This window comes from Zonotrichia albicollis, chromosome 5 (assembly GCF_047830755.1).
Source record: "Zonotrichia albicollis isolate bZonAlb1 chromosome 5, bZonAlb1.hap1, whole genome shotgun sequence".
NCBI lineage: Eukaryota > Metazoa > Chordata > Aves > Passeriformes > Passerellidae > Zonotrichia > Zonotrichia albicollis.
Window position 1 is genome coordinate 68,655,571 of NC_133823.1, and position 20,813 is coordinate 68,676,383.

The window sequence follows — 20,813 nt, forward strand, 5'->3', positions numbered from 1 at the left end:
ATTAATATAATATAATCATAAAACAATAAAACAGCCTTCTGAGAACATGGAGTCAGATTCTCATTTCTCACCTCGCCCTGGGGACCCCTTAAAATACCACAAAGGCTCTCAAAATGTGCAAGCACTTAAGTACACATATTTTGACCCCCACAAACAAATTGTAAGCACACTGGATACTGTGTATAAATACATGTACACCTAATCCAAACTCCCTTGGTTCAATTTCAGACAATTTCATCTTTGTATCCCCATGGACAACAAAAATAATCAATTCCTTTAAATCTTAAAGCTATCTATATATTTTGAAAACTGTCATTGTGCCTCTCTTTTACTTTCGTTTAGAAAAACAACCCTACATCCAGGAGTCTTTTTGCTCTCCTTGTCTTCCCTCTGGAGCTGATTTTAGAAGTTGTGCAATTTCCACCATAGTTCACAAATCCAAAAAAAATTGTCTTACAAGACTGAGTGGCCAGAAGCCTCGCCACCTAAAAATGAAGGTTAAAAGAGCTTAGGCTGTGGCCCATGACAGGGTATCTCCAAAATGCACAAACTGCATTGATGCTGCAGTAACTGAAGAGGAGAAACAGCTTAAATATTCCACGTCTTTCCTAGAGAAATAGATTATACAAAATAGCCTTGCTATGTTCCCATAGGTTTAAGCATTTAAGCATTTTCAAAACAAAATCTGCCTCCAAAATACACATTTTGAAAGCAGAGGGAAACATAAATCACTGTGATTGCTAAAACAAGTGAAAAATAAGGGATGAAACTAAATTAGGTACCACATAGCATAGAGAATTTCAAGAGAGTAAAATGGTGCTCAGTAAATGTTCACAACATTTAAATAGCTGAGGATGATTTTCCCTTTACTGGAGAAAAAAAAAAAAGCCCTATATGGAAGCAATTGCAGAAAGAAAATCTGGTAAGTAAATTTAAAATCAAAATCACAGCAGAAGAAAAGAATCAGAGTTGGCATCACCAAAAAACGTAAAAAAAGTAATCTTCTGATTTGCTCTTGAAGATAGGGAGCGCTTAGCTAGGGCAGATAACAAACAGCTAAGTCTCAACATTAAATTTTTCCAACAGAGCCATCTTCTGTGTGGTTTTATCATCTCATGTGCAAAACCACAGAGGCTCTTCATACAAACACAGAGGAAAAGCACAGACATCCTTTGTTTTACATGGTGGAAGGCTCTGAAACTGCTCTGTGAGCTTGGGAGGTTGGGGTTCAGCCTGGAGAAGAGAAAACTCTTCTATTAGGAGAATTTTTGCAAGATTTCATTACTCAAACGGAGCCTATAAGAAAGTTTGGAGAGACTTTTTAGTAGAGCCTGCTCCAACAGGACAAGGAGAAATGGTTTTAAGCTAAAAGCAGACGGATTCAGACTAAGTGTCAGAAGAAACTTTTTGTTATGAGCGTGGTGAAACACTGGCAACTCCTCATTCCCAGAAAGTTGGTGGATGCTCCATCCCTGGGAACGTTTGAGGCCAGGCTGGATGGGGTTCTGAGCAACCTGCTCCAGTTGAAGACAGCCCTGCTTGCTGCAGAAGGGCTGGACTAGATGGCCTTTGAAGGCCCCTTCCAGCCTAAACCATTCTGTGAATCTGTTTCTAGTCCTGCACTTCATGAAGCCAAAAAATACTCATTACATGAAGAAATGCCTAGGGCTACCCAGACAAACTATAAACCAAATTCTTTCATTTCAGCTGTAATTTAATTGTGCAGAGACCAAATAAAGATAGAGCTGAAGAGGTGGGCAATACGCAAACTTTTCCATGTACCTTGCTGAATGGAAGGTAATAGAGACATCACTTTCTTTTGCATGAATATTATTTAGTACCACCTTAGTTCTATTACATTTATGAAATGTTCATAAGCCAGGTCTCATTTTCTTTAATGCATTTGCTATGTGTTAAGTTCTCTTGGAACAGTTCAGAAAGCTCATTTTCAGGCTATTTTTGGTGAAATATTTGGTTTATGTGCTCTCAGATCTGATAGTGTGTCACAGACATCTTTTGTGAAAAATCCTTTCCTTAGGATTTTTCTTCCTCCCGAGAAGCTGGGAAGCCTCAGGAACAAAATGCAAACATTGATTATCTGCTGCTGTGGAATGCAGCAGGTGCATCTGTGATTGGCCCATGTTGGATGTTTGTAATTAATGGCCAATCACAGCCCAGCTGGCTCGGACAGAGAGCCGAGCCACAAACCTTTGTTATCATTCTTTGCTATTCTATTCTTAACTAGCCTTCTGATGAAATCCTTTCTTCTATTCTTTTAGTATAGTTTTAATGTAATATATATAATAAACTAATAAATCAAGCCTTCTGAAACATGGAGTCAGATCCTCATCTCTTCCCTCATCCTGAGACCCCTGTGAACACCATCACTATAGTGGGTGCTTGTTGGACTGTTTCAATTATACTGGCTAGCAATCTTTCTGCAAATAATAACAAATCCTCCTCCCACCCCATCGCCTCACTGGCATGTCCTGGAGTAATATTTAGATGCATCATTTCTCCATTTCAAACAATTAAAGCATCTGAGACTGGTGAACATTTGTGCACTTAACCAGAAGATGTTGGAGATTCATGGCCTGTGATCAGCAGCCCACTATGGAGCACAACTGTTCCAAATCTGACCCTTGTCCTCAGAAACCTACTTGTACTTATGAATTTGATTTAAAAACCTTTGCCTACTTTTGAAACAGCTCTAGAAACTGCCTTGGAAATTATTTTTACTGCTGCACCAAAGTAGAAAAAGCAGTCATGGCAGATGCAGGTGCTGCGGGCTGGGATAAATCCACAGATTTCACACAAAGCTGGGCTCGCTTTTACAACTGCAGAGATCTGGCCAGAGTTATTCATCAGACAGATAATAGATCTGAAACTTAAGAATTAGGCAGGGGCTCCACCACCTTGCTTTTAATATTAATGCCATGAGGGTATACAAAAACAAGGCTACGATTTTCTCAGATATCACTGAGCAGAAAAAGGGGCAGAATGGTGACTGTGCTTAGACATAAGAAGGAGAATGGAATGATATTTTGATTTGGCAACTGGATCAGAATTAAGAGCACAAGAACACTTTGGAAATTAAAGCATACACATCGAATTATTTACTAAGAGAAGAGTGCATTAAACCCATCAATAAATATAGATTTAAGAGTTAAAACACTGGCAAATGGTCATCTCTAAAGACTGCAGAGGCTATGGAAACATAAGCTGTGCAAAAGCTACAAACCTAAACTACTGAATCCCTTCCTAGATTCTAGAAAAGTCCCTTTTCAGCTGCACATTCTCCCCCACAAAAAAAAATATAATTTATTATATAGGTGAAAGTGGACTTATTTAATATTAAATAATGTGAAAATAATAGAATTCTAAATTTACAGAGCACTATGCAACATTTTCACTTAAATGCTGAAAATTTAAAGCCCTAATTTTACAAACATTTCACAGAGATTGTTACCAGGTACCTTACAGCACAGTTAACTGAGGTACACAGAATAAATTATGCCTGATTGTAATTAATTTCAAAATTATCCCTAAAATAGACAATGTGAGAGGTTAGGAATTCAATGTTAATCACCTAATAAAACACTGAAACAGTGTTGCAATTAACAACTTCAAGTAATGAAGGAGTAGATTATATTTTTCAATTATATTATAATTATAATTATATATAATGTATATACTATATTATATAATATATATGATCATATACAATTACATATTATATTATAATTATTATATTATTATAATATATCATTATAATATATTATATTTGTCATACATTATAAAACATTAAATAAAACATAATTATATATAATATTATATTATAATATATAACATAAAATATATTTTAATATATGCTGTATTATATATTATGCTATTATTATGTTATATAATAAATTATAATATAGTAATAATTCAATTATATGATAAATTTTATTTAACTTATAAAAATGAAATATTAACTTGAGTTATTGAGCACAGTACAAGTGACTGAGTGTAAAAATACCAATCAAGGGAAGTATTCAGGATTCAAACTGAGAAGAATTTCAATTAAATGACATTAAAATTATTTTGATAAAGGTTTTGTTATTTGGGCTGTTCAAGATATCTACCATTTTCCCCACTACATGCCATGTCTATGCTGTTTCATTGAGGTGGTTTTTTTCCAATACCTACTCCAGTCATTATTTTTAGGGAAGGAGGGCAGACACAGGTGTCTGTCTAGACTTTCCTTGGGTCAGATAAGGAATTTTTCTTTGCATCACACACATTAACATCCTTGAAAGATTAACAGATTTCTTAAAGAGTCCTTACAAGTTGATACAGTTTAGTATTTAGTCAGTTATTTCCCAAAGTTTGAACATTAGAAATGACATCACTAACACAGGGACTGATAATCCTTTCATTTCTGTGGCAATTGTCAAATTCAGATTTATCTACATATTTTTCAAAATCTACCACCATCTGCATAGGGTTTTTCGGATGACAATACTTTTTTCAGTGGATTATCTTGGAAAAATCAAAAGTGATACAGCCAGACTAATATATTTCCTGTGGTTTGAGGTACAGCATGTAGAGATTCAGCAGGGAAAGAATTTTTCCTTTCTTCGTTAAAAAGTCTACTTAATTTTTTTCTATTGAAAAGCTGTGTGGTTATTGTCCTTCTTCTTCCCAGTCTAGCCCTGTCACTTGTGTGCTCTTCCCTGCAACAGTAGAAAGAAAAAAATAGGAAAGTGTGACTGTAATTCCACAAAAAACTGACTGACAAGACCCTCTAGGAGGCCAGCTGCTTCTAAAATTCCTGAGAATGAGATTTCAAGTTCATGGCTTTCTCCTAATGTTTGTAAAAGACATAGCTCTGAGAGCCAGCAAAGCACCAATCTTTTCCCATTACTTCTGTAGAACAAACTGCAGCTGCAGTACAAGACCTCCCAACTTTACAGACAAACACCTTATCCTTTTCTCAAAGGATCGGTTCTGTTGGAGGGCAGCAGTAAATTGTGGCATTATCTCCTGGGATGACCCTGCCAAGCTGCAGTGCTGAGTGGCGTTCTCTTGGCCAGCTGGAGACACACAATGCACACCTCAACATCTTCAGGAGCTGGAAAAGTGGTTAAAGAACACTGCAGAGGTTATTTTACCTTGAAATACATCTGCCTTAGATCTTATTTCTCCAACTCTTTGAAGGCTCAGTGGGGAAAAAAAGACACCTACTTGTCCGGTTTTCGGCTGTTTGAAGGGCCTGGAAAGGCCCGGAGTGGCCTTGGAGCAGCCCGCGTATCAAAGGACGAGAAGAGGCTTCAGTTCTTCTTTCTGTTTTTATGTTTATTAATTGTTTATCTAAAAGATTTTCTTTCAGCCCGACAGAGGTCTGCTCAGCAGTCAGCCAAGAGCACACTGTGCTGTCCTCCGGACAGTCACCTATCTTTATATACCCATTGTTACGTGTACAATATTTATCATTTTTCCCCAATACCATTTATTCTTATTGCCCGGTGCACTTTTAGTAATGACCAATCCTAAAGTGCCACCATCACCATAGAAGATGGAGGAGAAGAAGAAGAAGAAGAAGGACAGGACACGCCCCAATTCCTCCATCTTACTTCTCTAAACCCCCCTGTACATAAATCCTAAACCCTGTGTCTCACTATCTAATTAACTTATCCCTTCACCATTCACCCCGGTGAAATCCTCCTATCCTCATACAGGTGTCGTCTCCTGTGTAGGGTCAAAGTCCAGCCACCAGACACTTCTGGCAACATTCCAGGACTCCCGAGCCCCCCAAGGGTGGTCTCGGTGACTCGGCACCTCAGTCCTGAGGTGCTGAGATCCCACATCTACTGAAAAGGAAAATTGATTATGTTGAATTTTCAACACTGAGCTGCTATTCCCAGCTGCTGAGAACTCCAGAAGTTGATGTAGCTTGCATCCTAGAGAGAGGAATACTTTGGCAGCTCCTTATCAGGTGGCAGCAAATCTTCTGCCCTTTCACATCTGTGCCTTGGAGGTAAGAGAGAGATGGATGTGGTCCCCCAGAAAATATGAACTAGAAATTATCAATCTAAGTCTGATTTCTTTCTGCTGCTGCCAACAGCTATGAGGTGCTCTTTTCTCCTCATAGAAATTTATGAAAATATCTTTTCTCAAATATTTTTGATGGCTTAGATAGCCAAAAACATAAACAATTCCATTGTTCAATATGATCAATACAACTTTTAAGCTGCTTTAGCACTGACAGAAAGTTGTTTTATTTTCAGTTTCTAGTGAGGAGAAAAATCTCTACCTGTAGATTCTGAGTCTTTAGCTTAAAGTGGCTACCATTTCTATTAACTGCAAATTTAGAACAGGAAATTTGGCTGAACATTTCCATCACCAAGCATTGCATGATCTCAGAACAGTACCAGGTTAAAAGACACAATAGCATTTACATTAAAAAGAAGCTGCTGTGCATTGATTTCATTAACATGTCAGTCACTGATTCTATTTCGTGATCCCAGATAATTAATTTACTCTGTTTTACTCATTGTCTCTGTTGTGAAATGAGTCCTTAATAACATTCAGGTGTTGGCTATTGTAGGACTTAGTGAAAAGGGGGCCTGAAACTGATTTGTTTTCAGCAAATAAAAAAGGTAGGCTGATATTTATATACATTTAAATGCATAACAATTCTCAGGGCTCTGTACAAAGAATCAAAGGGGGCGGGGGGGAGAAGCCTCCTAATGTTCTGTCCTTCCAAAAGTATACTCAGCAGAGTCCATAATAAATTTAATTGAATAAATCACCAATCAGGAATATATAAAAAAGCACATAACTGCACTAGAAATATTTCTTTGTATGTTTTGCCATTTTTGAAGCAAACCTCTGAATTTATTCACCCTCTGTAATCATTGCTCCTCTCTTTATTCAGTCCTTTACATTTACAGACTTAGCAACTTTTTCACTGACTGTACAAGCTGTGATGACATATCAGGTTTGTTTGCTTTAATTTCATGCCTCACAAAGCAAAGTTTTCCTGGCTTTGCTAACTAACATTTGGACAGAAAAGGAGAAAAAAAAAAGGAAACAGAGGAGTATTTACTTGCAATTTGAAACTTGTAACCTGCAATCTTTGGTTTTACTGATATGAGCCCAAGTCTACACTGTGGTGGGAGATCTGAAGTCCTGGTCCATAATCAAACATTTCTCATTTATATCTAAAGGAATGGACAGTATAAAACAGGAGAAAGAGTCTAAAACTTAATTTGGCATGGACACAGACTGGGCCTGCATTTATTGCTTGGAGACAGATTGCTCAAAGCTCAAAGACAGATATAGAATGATTTTCCTGCTCTCTGATCCAAAAGAATTTGGAATATAACAAATGGAATTTAATAAATGTTCACAATATTCTGTGTCCTCTTGGCCCCTTGAAGGGTTTCTGGCCCTCTGACTTAGATCCTTGGGAATCACAAACAATCTGTTCATTGTAATACCACTGAGGAGAAACATCCGAACAAGGGACAAGTGCTCAGTCTAAATAGGAAAAAGTCTGTTAAGGTTTTTTTTCTTGATTCCTTTACCCAATGTGCCCGCAAAAAAGCCCTATAAAGTGCATTCCAAACCCAGCTCTTGCTCTGATATTCCCCTTTTGGCTATGCCAGGGCAGACACTCCAAGGGATACAACTGAGCAAGAGCAAACCATGGTAAGGACACAAGGCAGGCCCAGCCTGTCTCTCCAGACACAGCTTTACAAAGCTGCAGAAACAGCACCAGGTTCTTTTCTGCAGCAGGCTGCACCCTTGTCCCTGTAGATATGGCTAAAATAGGATAGGAGAATTCCCAAACAGAAATACATCTCGTAGACTGTCAGGAGTCATAAAGTGATGCTGCCATACATTGTATTGTGCAGAAGGGAGATTGTAAAGCACAGGTTTCACAAAGTGCAGGTGCAGGGTGGTGTAAAAGCTGACAGTGACCCAGCTAACCATAAGCAACATTAAAACCAACAGCAGTTTCAACACTATTTGGGATTACAGCTTTCACTCAAACAGCTGAGGTCCCTCATATTGTCACAAACCTGTGGCTAAATTAAACTTCCAATTTATCCTCAATAATTTGTAACATGACATATCTACAACATAACAAATCCATCATCTACAAAAATGCTGATTTTACTTTATATTCATCATATTCCTGCTTCCAGATTCACTGCCTTCCATACTTTCAGGTTCTTAGGAGTAAATGCATAGCAGACTTAATTCTGCAGTTTCTCAATGAATACATTAATTTTGATCTCTTCCTTCTCTGGAAAGCTATCAGTGAGGCACGGCAGTGTAAAGGAAAAAATGTAAATCCATTAATACCAAATTGTTGGTGAATAGAACCTCAAAATGTTAAAAAGTAGTGCCTTGATCACCAAGCAAATACCAGTTGAGAATTTCACAAGGAAGAATTCCAGTTCATTAACAAATCATACAGGGAAGTAACCAGCATCTTTTACTGAAAATAAAGGAGTGAATTCCAAATATCTGTTATGTATCTATCTGGATTTTCACATTACCAACATTATACCAGAACCCAGATATTTAAGGTCTATACAGACAAAAGATGGAGAACATAGGAACAACAAATGAACATTTTCCTTGCTTGGAGAGGCACAAGTGGAGTCTAACACCCAGTGACTCCCAGGCTGCTGTTTAGGCCCAGAATATGGAATGATGGACCCAAATTATCCTGTGGTAAGCCAGCAGGAGCCCACATCTTGTGTGTATCACCAGCCTGCTGTCAAAATCACATTTTCTACTGCTCTGCAGAAGCGTGGATATTATTGCCATGTCTCTCAGAAATTGTGCCCCACAGATGTGAGAGGGGTTCAACATTGCTTTGATTGTATCTTTGAAAACATTTTCTGATTACCAAAAATACAGATAGACAGAACGGGAAGCTTTGCATTCACACTGATTCTAGCACCCCTACACAACAGCGTGCTCAAATAGTACAGCAAGAACTTTCTTTGAGCAAATTCAATCTTTGCTGAACTCTCCTTCCTCTTCCTTTCAGAAGCCAATAAATTTAACAATGAATGGAGACAACTAACCTAAATAAAAATCTTATTTCAGTTTTATCAAAGGACAGGAAAATGCCTGCTCTACAAATACATCTCCTCATGGAGACAGACACATCCACTTCAGACACCTACCTTTTGGAGCTGGCTCTGCATCTTTTGCCTTTAAGTCTATCCAAAACTGATAATGCAGGGAAAGAAGTGGATGTCAGAGAGGAGTTTCATTTACATCTGTTCTTGCCCAGCACTGAGTCCAGCAGAGACAATATGTCACCAATGTAGATTTGACAAGCCGCAGGATGAAAGGTTGCTTTGGATGGTGATTTACATTGAGATTAATCACAATCATGGCCATGGCAAATGTTTATCCTTCTGTGTTTGCCAGTAATTTAATTTTACTGCACTGAACAAATCGAAGACAACTGAGTTTGTACTCTTGGTGCACTTTGGAAGTGTCCTTATTGCTGCTACTGCACATTGGCTGCTGGAGTCAAATGGTTATTGGGTTTTTTTTTATGGGTAATTTTTTTAACACAGCTGGGTGCTAAGCCTTGTGTCATCATCATGAGTCAATTGTTAAAGTAAATTGTGAAATAAAAGTGGACAGTTTGGAGCAGGAGCCTGAACATCTGATGGGCCATGGGGTGCCTGGATCCAAAGCTGTGTTTTAGCACAGGATGCACATGTGGGCAGCTGCACCATTTATCTGTGGATCCAGGTTCAGGCTGAACCCCCCCAGGCTGGTTCCAATGCTTCCTTCCAAAGTCCAGTGGGTTTCAGCCCGCTGGTTTTCGCTTGGGCCCATTTTTTAACAAAAGCAAATGCAAATGAGGAGCTACCCAGAAATAGCGCTGCATAACAATTTCCTATATAAATTTATAATGCAATGGAAACAGATGGAATATTCAGCACTGTCAGAGAAAGCCATTTGGGTTTTGGTGACTATTTCTTTTTTTTTTATTTTTGATGGTATTTTTACTCTGTCTATTTTCATTGCTGAGTTGTTTCAACACCTGTATAAAATAGAAATCCACCCTAAGTGAGAGCTGTGTAAACTAATCTTGCTGACAGATGCAGCTTTGTCAGTCCTGATGAGATTTTCTGACCAGAGATGTAAATTGTACAGCACACCACTTTTTGATGGCAATCAACAATGTTCACTTGGGTTCTACTTCCAGAAAGAGGGATTAATTTATGAGGGATTATTAGAAATCATTTCCAAAAGCATGAAAGCCTCCTTCAATTTTTATGAGGAAGGTTTTGTGTTAAAGATGTAGCAACAGAATTTATTTTTATGCTATATTTCACACGGTATGTGTATTCTACATTTTCTACAATATTTACAGGAAAGGCCAGTGATGGTGATCTAAATTCAGGACACAAAGCTCAGAGAAGATTAATTTAGACCAGGCTTGGGACAGCACATAGCTTATGCAAATTACTGTCACCATGTCCACTGAATCTTTGCTGATTAATTCAGCGGCAGAAAAAAAAAATAAAATAAAATTGACCACAGTTTTTTTTTAAGGGAGGAGCATGATGTTGTACAGATCTGAAGTAACCCCCTCTAGTGTCTTCAGCCTGTAAGAAACTCTCTTAGTTAAATGTTTTCATCAGAAATTGCTCGTTCTCACAGAGGCTCAACCACCAAAATCCACCAAATATCTCATGCCCAGAAGAAAATTTATGGCCATGATGGAAAAAGCAATGCAAAAGCCCAGCTGTCTATTGTTGGCACACAAAGAAGCTGATTTAATTTTGAGGAATGGACCTCCGTTTTCCATTTCCCAGTGTCCCCCACTCTCGGTCTGCTCTCACATTCTGCAAGTCTTATTCTACCTGGCTAGAATAAGAGTTGCAGAACGTGGGAAGTGATTACTTCCCAGGAAAAACTGCTACTTGAATTCCAATCTCAGGAAAATAACAAAATGGTCAAGCTAGAAAGTATTTAATCTGCTTGGTCTTTTCCCTTCCCTCAAGCCCACTGTATTGAATCTTTTAAAGAGAAAATTATCTCAGAATAATAGAACCATTTTCCTTCAAGCAGGGTTTCTCTTTGGACAAAATGGGCAAATAAATATGCATGTGTTCTCAGAGAGCATTAAACTACAGTTTTTTACAGTATTTCTCAGTGTTCACTGTACTGCAAATATCTACACTGGATAGATGGATACAAGATTTTTAATAATGAAAGAGTTTCCGTGTATGAATCAAAGGTAAATTAAGACTAATGGGGAGTATAGTAACAGTTCTCACACCACCTCAGACAAATAATAAGTTTGGAAACTCAAAGAAAGAGTCATTGGGTGGTGAATGACATCCTGGAAGGCAAATCCTGAAAACTAGGGGTGGTGGGGGAAGAAGAGGGGAAAAGAAGAGAAAGAGAACAAGAACTCATGTTCTGTGCTCCTGAAAGATGAGAGGAAAATGACTGGGTTCAATGTAGGTCATGAAGGAGGGAAAATACCTGAATTACTAGTGTGGTTAAAAATCAACAAGTGTTCTTCTCTGGGATGTAAAACAAATTATTCAAATTTTAAAGCAGTCTCATGAAATGGAGAGCAGATATTCTTGTTTTGCGTGATCTACTTGTAGTGTGGTGTCTCCACAGCAGGATCTGTGGGACCTGGCCGAGCCTGATCAGATCACAACTTCAGTCTTTCCATTTTAGATAATGGAATAATTATCAATAATTGTCAATGAACCTTATTTTTTCTGTATTTATGATAACACAGTCTTCTGGACTGCTGCTGTTAGTAATAACACTGAAATTAAGAGCAATTTCAACTGGGTTGCTGTTGGGTGTCAGTATGGAGAGCTCCATAGCAGCCCTGGGAAGACAGGAAATCCCACTGGAAATTCTTTGCACAAGCAGTGTTTGAGGCAAAAATAGAAAGCTAAGAAGTATTTACTTGCCAGTGCAGGATGTGATTAAAATGAGATTTCCATTAAGAAACAAATGAGTACATTATGCTATTTTCAGGTATCAAAAAAAAAAGGATGACTGCAAAAAGACTCTGTTTACATATTGAAATCTGTTTATCTGATATTTACAGATAAACAAAATAGACAAGAATCTGGAATTTATCAATGCAAATCATATGTTTTTCTTCATCCATTGAACATTATTTTCTGTGAATTAGTTGATAACCTATTATTTCAATAATGAAAAACAAGTAAAAACCTCCCCCAAATGAGCAAATTCCTTTCCTACTTACTATGTAAATAGAAACAAACTATATTTTCCATTTCTAATTAAACCTCTACCTGTTCCTCAATCAGGTAAATTGCTAATAGCTTCTTGCTGTATTATTTTTGGGACTGAGCAGAACTATTCTGGTCGCTATAATTAAGACATCTAAAATTAATATTTAATTTTTTATAAATGCTGGACTACGACATCCTGAGAAATAATAAATACAGGTCTGATTGCAGAGCTGAAGGGAGCTGTTATGTGCATTTTATGACTTTCCTTTATCCTGCACTCTGCACCCCTGTTCACTTGAATGCTATTAAGTTCTGAAGCTGATTACATGGGTTGGTTTGTGACTCAGCCAGCCAGCCCTTCAGGCACCTAAAAATAATGTTCTGATGCTTTTGTTAAGGGAAAAAAAAAAAATAAAATAAACGCCTGTACCACTTCAAGCAACCTGAGCTGGACCTGAGAGTGAAAGCCCAGCCTGGTCCAACCAATTCAAAACCCTCACATCAAAACCAAAGCACTGCTTTTTTCAGTGCTGAAGGCAGGGAACAGAAAATTTGTGATCTCACCAGCTGAACATGGAGCTGAGATGGATGTCAGGAGCTTGCCAAGTCTGCCTGCAGCTCTGATCTCCAGGTCTAAGACTCTCCAGGCTTTGATTCCTGCAGGGAATTTGAGGTAGGGAACGCAAGAAATGAGTAAAGTCATTGCTCAAAAATAGCAAATTAATCCATCACAGGTCATTGTCTGCAGTGGGGTTGTGTTTGGGAATGGGAGAGAGAATTCAGTGTGCATATAAAACCCAGAATGACAAAATTCATGGAAAAACAAGGAGAAATACAAACAACTTTAAGGAGTGTTATGAAAGAGTTCAATTCAAGGCAGAGAGCAGCTATCCATTACCTTTCATGCCACTGTTTAAAAATCTTCAAGAAAAGACTGGACTTCTTCAGATGTTTCAAAGGACCAATATTGTAACATTTTTTGTAACAGTTTACCTATTTTTTTTTTTCATCCTTGGAAATCATGTTCTGAATGAGAGTTTTGATTCCTGTACGTTCACCCAAACATTAAGAGCAGGTCAATATAAAGAATGGTAGAAAAGGGAGACAGAGGAAATAAAAATTCTGCTATGGCACGAAAATGAAAAACGAGCCACTTTAAGAGTCTGGTTTTTAAAAACTTTGAACCTCACCCCTATAATGTGAAACAGCATAACAACCATTTGTTAGCAAAAAGATGATTAAGGCTCAGTGGAGAAAGGCTGTTTGTCCTGCAGTGACAGAGTCAATGGAAGGCCTGAATTGCCCTCCAGAAGCTTCTCTCTATTGATTTACACAAGAACCCAGGACAACTATGCTGCTAATCAGGATTTTCAATTAAGTGCTCAAAATTTGGCAGGATTGGTGCCAACCAAAGCAATTGCTCTCACTTTTTTTGCACAAATAGAGTGCTGCATCATGTCTGGAAGATTCATCAGTGAAGGTGCAGATCTTGGACTGAGAAAAAAATGGGTGTTTACCCCTTTCTGTGCTGTCTTCATTCAAGGACCTCTTGGGGAGCAAAAATGGAATTTGCAGTACCAAAATCAACACAACCAGGCAAGGGCATCTGCAAACAGCCCCCAAATGAACCTGCCCTGTCCTTCATTAAAGAACTGTAGTCTCCTCCTGTATCAAAGCTCTTCTTTTGCTCCACCATTTCAACTCCTCATCAGTAATTTCACCACAGCTTTCCTAGAAGATGGCCACATGAAATGGATGATCATTAGGTTCCCTACCACATATCTGTAAAATTTCACAAATCCCAATTTCATCTTCCTTCCAATTGCCCTTTCCATTTTCCTATGCTTATATTCAAAAGTTAAAAATATAACGTATAACTGCTATTAGTTTGCATCTTGCTACAATCATTGCACTGCAGTTCCACACACAACTAATTAGGCATCAAGCATCAGTCTGAACTACAGCTCACCAATTTTTTTAGAGAGCATTTCAAAAGAACAGAGAATTCAGCCAGCTCTTACTTTACGTGATTTAGCTTGTCAATAAGAGAGGAGGTTATGATATTTTCACCTTAATTATTCTAATTTTAAAATTCCTCTTTCAAATAAGAACAGTATTGCAGAATGGATTTTACGGTTTTAATTATTCCAAAATCATGCACTGCTTATAAAAATTAACAACTGCCTGTAATTATGGGTGCATAGGGGTTTCTCTGCTTAATGCAAAGTGCCCTGTTCAAAGTCAAGGTATTTTAGTGGGGGAAAGACATAAAATGTCACAGAATATGCTGAACAGAAGCTTTTGCTCTTCTGATAGTGTTATACAATTTTCTTTTCAAAATACACTTTAATTTATTTTATCTTTAAAAAAATGCCAATCTATTCTTAAAATCATAAAGAAGCATGTAAAGATATAGAATGTATTTTCTAGAATTGCAAACAGGATTATTTTAATGACAGTACTGTTATTGCTGAGAAAATAACACTATGTGTGTGGCGAGGTGATTCTGGTGACCACATTCTGTTATTATTTTCAGAGTCAGGAATTAAAAATACCCACAATATTTACATCTGGTAAATAGGCATCTAAACAATTAATTACATTTTCAAATGGAGAAAGAGAAGATTATTCTGAAAGTGATCAGCAACCTTTCTTTTTTTTTTTTTATTTTCCAAGCAGGAATCTTTTTTTGCTCTGAATATAACAGTGCTGGCATTCAGAACGATCAATGAGTTTGAAGCATTTTCTTGAAACAAAATGTGAAAATCAGTCACCTGACTTTAAGTTTTCCACTAAATTAGGCAACAATTGTTGTCAAATATATGAATTACTTGTGAATGGAGTTATAGTTGATCTTGACGTGTTCATGTTTTTAGTGTTTATCTTTGTCTATGTAGAGTCATCTTTCCTAGCATTCATATACAGATCTATTCATCTTTCTTTCTTAAATAATAGCTATGCAACAACAGCATATTTAAAAATGTTTTATCCTGTAAGTTCTTTTTTGGTCAATTGACAGCTTGAGGACTGCTGTATGTATATTCACCCATGAATATTCACATGCACCGTGTGCAGAAATATTTCTACATTTCTCATAATGGGATGGAGATTTCCTCTTGCAGCTTTTGCTCAATAAAGAGAAACAAGGCATTTTGCAGTCAGGAATCAATGACCATTTGGAACCATTCAACCTGGACTCTTTCTTCTTGATTAGTGTGAATAGCAGCACTCCCAGTGAACGAAATTTTGGTTGCATTAAGTAGAACTGACAAAAGTCCATTAGAAAAAATGCACTTTGCTATGTTTTCCTATAATGCTACTTCTTAAAAGTACCATATTCCTTTTGTCAATTGGCAGGCAGAAGCTGAAATTCATCCCAAATGTCTCTGTATTTGCTAAAAGAGCATTTCATTATAAAGATGCTGCTGCCATCTATTGGGTGACATTACTAAAGAATTAAGTCTTTTCTGGATTCAGCAAGGACAAATAAATTGTGTCATTCACCATTTTCCTGTGGACTTTTATTAGCAAGTAGGTTATAGCAGCCTATATTTGGTTTGTAACATATCTTGTGTAAGGAGCTTGGTCCTGTCTTTGTCACCATTGCTGAATTTCACGAAGAGACATTTCGGAATAGCAGTGAACTTAAATTCAACAATGTGGCACCGGAACAATGGAAAAATTTAAAAATCAACAATGAACCCACCGTTTAACACTGCCTCACATCTCAGAAATATCTTTTACAGATGTTTCCATGCTCAGTGTCACTAGTGGAACTGCATCACTTGCTGTGTTTGAACAAAAACCTAATTTCCATATAAGTGGCAATCTTTTGCAATACAGATATTAATGTGATATACAGAAACTTCACAATTGTTTGGGTTTTTTTTCTAAGCAACTTCGTGAGGCTTCAAAGAAGTATTTTGCACCTCTAAGACTGATTATATTTTTCCTGTAAAATCTTAATTGAACTTCCGAATCTTTTTGTGACATCCCTGCATGTATACCTTTGGTACATAAAATACATTTTAATGAAGGATACAGCCATCAGAAGCATAAATACTAAAAACACATATTTGAGCTTTGAAAGTCGTAGCTCAGTCCATGGTGGAACCACATGGAGGTGAACACATATGGTGGAATAAATGCAGAACAGAGGCCTTGAAAGCACTGCTCTGCTACAGAAAACAAACAAACAAATAATATTGACAAGAAAAAACAATGGCAAAAGAATGAACAAACCTCCTTCTCTGATTTCATCTATTGCCACATCTTTCTGACAATGAATAATAGTGTTTCTCTTCTCTGAATCCTTTTGTGACATCCCTACATGAACATCTTTGGTACATAAAATACATTTTAATGAAGGATACAGCCATCAGAAGCATAAATACTAAAAACACATATTTGAGCTTTGAAAGTCGTAGCTCAGTCCATGGTGGAACCACATGGAGGTGAACACATATGGTGGAATAAATGCAGAACAGAGGCCTTGAAAGCACTGCTCTGCTACAGAAAACAAACAATTAATATTGACAGCAGAAAACAATGGCAAAAGAATCAAAAAATCTCTGATTTCATCTATTGCCACATCTTTCTGACAATGAATAATTGTGTTTCTCCTCTCTCTCAGCTTTCAGAAGAGCAAGGAGGCATTTTACCTTTGGTGGCCCAGAAGAAATTAGCTGACTCTGCAGAAAGTATCACACACATTGTTGATGCATACACCCCCAGTAACCTGCTTGACTTCTCATTCCTAAAATGGACTGATAAAAGGCCAGCAGCCAAAAACAGCAGGAAAAAAATATTTCCTCTCTATTCCTAAACAGAATACATATCATTCACAACGCTGAAGCAACAGCAAGCTGGGCCCTCACAATGCTAACCACACAGGCCCTGCTGAATTGCACTTTGCAACCTCTTGGATTTTTTTATTACTGAGTTTAAGCCCAGAAAAATTTAGCCAACTGTGTGATGAGGTCGAGAGAAGCCATCACAGACAGTGCAACAATTCTTGACTGCCATTCTTGGAAAAGAACAATTTCTTCAGGCTAGTGTTCTCCTAGGTAAGTATAAATGCCTCCCATTACCATTAAAAGCACAGAAAGGACAGCTATTAAATATTAGACTAGAACTCAGGAGATCTTGCATCTAATTATACTTCTGCTAAAGCATTTCTGCATGACCTTGGGCCAGACACACAAAAATCTATCTCTGCTTCAGGCTACCACTGGTAAATGGAGATAATGATATATTTGCCCCTTACAGCAGCGTTCTGAGGTTAAACTCAGGTTACTGTAATATTAACATTTGTTTTTCAGTATTGAAATATAAAAGCACTTAAAGGCCTATTGCAGTAAGAATGCCCTCTAATCTTTCTTTTTTTGTGTGCTTACCTTTTCATTAACACATCATTTAAAGAAAAAAAATATAAGAAGAAAATTATTTTGGAAACAGCCACTGTTCAGCAGCAGAAGGAAGATTTTTATGTGGAAGAGCACCCACAGAAAAAGAATGTGCAGTAGAAAGGGAAGAAAGATCCACTCCTATGGAAGATGGCAGATCCTTCCAAAAGAAGGGCTGATAATGTGAGCTCAGTGTGTTCTAAAAACCAGAATTTCTCCATTATTAGAGGGGAAATGTCTGCAGATGGCAACAGTGTGAAATTGCAACCTCTGCTCTTCCAGCTCCAATTGCAAAGGAGATGTCAAAAAGTGGCACCAGGATAATATCAAAATCATGTTGTGGGGTTGGAAATTTTTTTTGTTGTTTTTATAATTTTTATTTTGGGATGGGGTTTTTTTGTTTTGGATTTATTTGTTGGGTTTTTTTTTTAGTTTTTAAGTTTGTCTTTTTTTTTGCAGATGGACAGAAAGTGAATTTACAGAAAATACAATTCAGATTTGCTTTAATACTGATTTATAGCAGCAGTACAATTTGAGTTTTATTGTACCATGCTTTTGATATTTCTACTGTCCCAACCAAATGTCTTTATTTATTCAAGCAGGGAGATGTTTTCCATAAAGATTCTTATCCTTTCTGCATTATCTATAGGTCAGTAATACTTTGCAGCTCCCTGGAGGGGTACTAGCCAAATTCTTACTTTAATAAACTCTAGGTCTTTTCTTTCACAGAACCTTATTTTTTCAATCCTAATCCTAACTTGGCAAAGCATCCACTGGTTGTACAGTAAATATGCCATAAGAATACATTTAAAAGAAAGGAAAAAACAGCATTTTACTTGATCCAAGCTGTTTTTCCATCCAGACCAATGGCAAATGTCTAACAGCCAAGTGTCTAACATGGAATGTTTCTCTTGCAGCAATAAAAATTGTAAAGAAGAGGTCAAATATTTTCTTCCCTTTAAACCCAAGGGCTGCAAAAGCAAGGAATGCTGTATGCTGAGGTGGCCTTTTAGCTGATCTACAAAATGCTGTTTGCAGCCTAATGTCAAAAAAGCAAATTCTGGCTTGGAAAATGGTATTTTGAATGCTTTCTTCAGTGCTGTAGAGGCTGTATGGACACAGGGTCAAAGATAAGGTTGCAGATACCTCTTCAATCTCATTTCTGCAGCAGTTAAATCTGGGTATGGATACCAAGTGATGATTGAAATGCCTTTTTTTTTTTCTGGATTGGAATCTTGGTTGTATTTGTCTTGGAATGTGCCTATTAATTTAACACATTCAATTAAAATTACTAGAAATGTAAACAACTCCTTGTGTGTTGAACTGGCATCACGCTACCATTCACCCCAGGGACTGAATGACAGCTTGTCAATGCAATGAAAAACAGAGGTTTTTTTCCATCTCTGACCTGAATGGAGCACATGAAGAAATAGGACACAGGAGTGTGATGAGCTAGAGGAATATGGTGTTGGGACAGCATTTTTGCACTGGTTATCAAGAAAGGAAAAGAATTCACTTCTGGTTAGATAGCAATATATAAAAATACGTGTGTGTGTGAAATGCCTTCTCTCTGCTGTACAGTGATTCTTTGGTTCAGGGAATTAATTTAAATCACACTTTTCCTCTAGTGGCTTCTTCAAGTGCCTCTTTTTGCATTACTGCACCTCAGAGGTTTGAAGCGTGGTTTTCTAAAAATCTAAAGGCCTATAGCCTAAGTCAAAACCACTTGTATCCTGAATACATGAAAGTCAAAACACTGATTTTTCTAAAACAGTGAGTGCCAGGCTTGGCAGGCAGATGTTTAGATCTGAAAAGACCTGACATCAACCACTTCCCTCCTTGGAGAAGCAGAGAACTTCTCCTGACAGGAGATGAAAAAGGGAGGATTCCTCCACAGCCTTATGTACAGTAATTTATTTCTGACTGCTTGGACAGGCAAGAGGGAGGAAATATGGAGCCAAAATTATGCTTTCCCATGGATCACAGGGCTGGATTTGGAATTGGGAACTCTAATGGCTCAGCAGGTGGACCATGATCAGATGTAGAAGGAGGCTGCTATATTGCATTTGGTACCCAAAGAAACACAGTCTGTATCTCAAACAGAAAAGACAAGGGTCCTACCTGCCCAGAAAACCAGATGTAGCTGAAAGCTCATTAGCAGGACATGGCATGCCTAAAAATTCAGATCCAGTTCGTCTCAGGTCAGATATTTAAAATTATTGGAAACATCACAGTTCCAGCCTCAATCACTTTGAGCATCCTTTAAGGAAAAGAAAGCAATATAATAATAGTTAAAAAAGAACTGTGGATGTATAATAATGGAACTCAGGATGATGAACCTTATCAATCCTGTCATCTCTGTCCTATGAAACGCACAACACAAGGTAACAAATTTGTACAAAAAATGGCAAAGATTTAGTCGAACTAAAGAGCCTATCACATAGTTTTGACATCAGGAATGGTGCAGCTGGAGATCAACCTTAATTCTTCTCCATGATAATTGATAAGTTTCAGTGGTTGAATGTATTCATGTAACAAAGTTTAGGAATAATTCTGAGAATAGCTCACATTGACATAGATGCATTTGTGACTTTTTTTTTTTTTTTACCTTACCTTCTTAGTGTATTCCTCTCTATTTCACTTCCTTTCTTCTCTTTCTTGCCTGTATTTTATCAGGCCCCTCCTTTTCTTTCCAGGCTTCCAAACTTTTAAGTCTCAGTTTTCTGTACTGAATACAAATAAAACAAGGGTTTAATAACTTGTAAAATAAACAACAATGATCTTCTTCCCTCAGTTCCCTTTCCCCAGAAAAAAAAAAAAAAAGAGATTGAGAGGGTTCATCTAATGGCACAAACTCTTTTTATCTACATTTTATTTCAGCCTGTAAAGTAGTACTATAGATGGAAGGAGATAACTTATATGACAGAGAGCTTCTGGTACAAAGGGTTTTTGCTTCCTTTTGTAGCAACCCCTTAGAGAAACAATAAGTGAAGCAAAGAGATAGATATTCTACAGCATTAAGTCTCTAAAGTGCAACCTAAAAAATTTACTTGTACAGTTGAATAGTACAGCAGAAACACGAGGCAGATTCCAGTTTATAATGTCACTGAAAATAGAAATTTTTTTGCAGCTTTTACATTTA

General features: G+C 37.4%; 1 long non-coding RNA gene across 1 annotated transcript in view; it reads right to left on the reverse strand.

Moving 5' to 3' along the window:
* The window catches only part of LOC113459096 (uncharacterized), a 57,105-nt gene that overhangs the window by 26,976 nt on the left and 9,316 nt on the right, over nucleotides 1-20,813 (reverse strand). Inside the window, exons 2-4 of the long non-coding RNA XR_003379964.2 lie at nucleotides 20,285-20,399; nucleotides 19,793-19,931; nucleotides 12,831-12,923 (exon numbers count right to left, since the gene is read on the reverse strand). This is a non-coding gene — a long non-coding RNA (uncharacterized LOC113459096). The remainder of the gene's footprint in view (nucleotides 1-12,830; nucleotides 12,924-19,792; nucleotides 19,932-20,284; nucleotides 20,400-20,813) is intronic.